Raw genomic sequence first — 2391 nt, forward strand, 5'->3', positions numbered from 1 at the left:
AAGCTGGTGCTTTGGCCAAGGTACCTGGAGCTCTGCTCCTGCCCGGTCCGTCCAGACCCCCTGGGGCTGAATACCAACTGGATTCGACCCTTTGCCTGCCCCATGGCAGCCTGGAGCTGGGCTGGCCAAAGGAAAGGAGAGAATGGGGATGAGCACCCAAGTAGCCGTTTTTGCAACCAGCTCCAGATTGGGATCTGCACTAGCTCAAGTCCTAGTGCTACTCCCAGCACCAGGAAAGTAGATTTCTACTTTGCTGTCCTCCCGCTCCTTACATGGTTGGTTATGATCAGCAACAGGACATAACCACAACCAGAAGCCTTTGACCAGCCCTGGATGTACGGAAGTTTTAATGTGTGTTCTTCATCTGACTCCTTACACGGCTTTGTGCTCCATGACACGCCTCAGTTTCTCCATCTGACAAACAACGTTGACACTACCCCACTGATGGGAATAGATTTCCTAGGCAGCAGCTGGGAGAAGAAAGAAAGACTACATCAGGGTCCAGTTTTACAGCAACCCTGAAGGTGCACTGTGCTCAGTTTTGGAAAGCTGCAGTCTCAGCACAGTTAAAACTGGATTGGGAATGTTTACCCTTCTGACAACAGGAATTCAGCTCATAATTTTAGACATTCAGTTTCCAATGCCCAGTGAGAATGTCTTTAAATTGCACACAGAAGGGTCATAAGATGGTATTGCTCAGATTTGTAATTTTCCTGTACCTCTCAGGAGGAGGAAGATGGAGATTCAGGCTGTGGCAACAGGACACACAGGAAATACAGGTCCTTTTAGTAAAACCAGAACTGTGGCCATCCCTTGCCTTACTCTCATTCTCCATACAGTAAGCAGCAGAAGAAAACTTGAACTATAGGACTATGCTGGATGTGGGAGTGATTCCAGCTGCTTCTACACAGTCTGAAATTAGGGGCTTTGAAGTCTTCTGATACTAACACAAGCAAACAGGAACTTCCCAGTGGCATGGAGAGGGTAGAATATCTGAGCTTAAGCCGAGTGTGGGACCCTTCTGGCAAGCTGAGCACAGATCCTGAAGGTGGAGAGAACCAGCAACATACGTGATCCCCTTTAAAGCCCCAGGTTTCAGTGGGTTTGGATTCAGCCATGACCTTGAAGCAGAAGAAGTTTGCAACCTGAACTTACAAAATAAAAGAATGATAAATATGTGCATTTCTACAGCACCTTCTCTCCAAGGTTCTCGAGGGACATGGGGAGCAGCAGTGAATTAAGGCTCATGACGCAGAAAGTCATCCTTACTGACCCCAAAGACTGAACACAAACCAAAGGAAGTACTTTTTCACACAGCTCGTAATTCAATTGGGGACCTCATTGCCACAGGATGCTGTGGAAGCTAAAGGTATAAAAGAGTGCCAAAACGGATTAGAGAATCTGTGGAGGACAAGTCCATCAGTTGCTATTAAACACAATAGTCTGGATGCATCTGCCAGTCTCAGCGGCATCTACTCCTTTTTGCCTTTCCTTCAGTCTTTCATTGTGCATCCAGATGGACTTGGATGGCTCTGGGTTGTGGTAGTCCCCAATATCAGTACAGACTGGTGGGTGAATGGATTGAGACCAGCCCTGTGGGTAAGGACTTGGGTATACTGGTGGCTCAAAATTGGACATGAGCCAGCAATGTGCACTTGTAGCCCAGAAAGCCAATGGTATCCTGGGCTGCACCAAAAGAAACACGGCTAGCAGGTTGAGGGGGGTGATTCTGCCCCTCTACTCCACTCTCATGAGATCCCACGTTGAGTATTGCATCCAGTTCTAGGTTCCCTAGCACAAGAAAGACATGGACCTGTTGGAGTAAGTCCAGAGGAGGACCACGAAGATGATCCAAGGGCTGGAGCACCTCTCCTATGAAGAGAGGTGGAGAGACCTGGGGTTCTTCAGTCTCAGAAGAGGGGGTTCTGGGGACACCTAATTGCAATCTTTCTATATAGAGAGAACTTACAAGAAAAATGGAGAGAGGCTTTTTAACAAGGCCTGTAGTGACAGGACATGGGGTAACTGTTTCAAACTGAAGGAAGGTAGGTTTAGATTGGATATGAAGAATAAATTTTTTATGGGGATGGCAGTGAGACACTGGTACAGGTTGCCCAGAGAAGCTGTGTATGCCCCATCTCTGAAGATGTTCAAGGTCAGGTTGGATGGGGCTTCAAGCAACCTGATCTAGTGAGAGGTGTCCCAGTCTGTGGTAGGAGGCAGGTGGAATACATGATCTCTAAAGGTCCCATTCCAAACCAAACCGCTCTATGATTCTGTGATTCTATGATTCTGTGATTCTACGACCTTTGCTCCTTCCCTGAATCAACTCCCTTGCATTTAGTATGGAGATGCGCAGAGATATTAATAACCACCCATAAGTCACAGGAC

The sequence above is a fragment of the Cariama cristata genome, unplaced genomic scaffold, assembly GCF_000690535.1.
Source record: "Cariama cristata isolate BGI_N322 unplaced genomic scaffold, ASM69053v1 scaffold3149, whole genome shotgun sequence".
Lineage (NCBI taxonomy): Eukaryota > Metazoa > Chordata > Aves > Cariamiformes > Cariamidae > Cariama > Cariama cristata.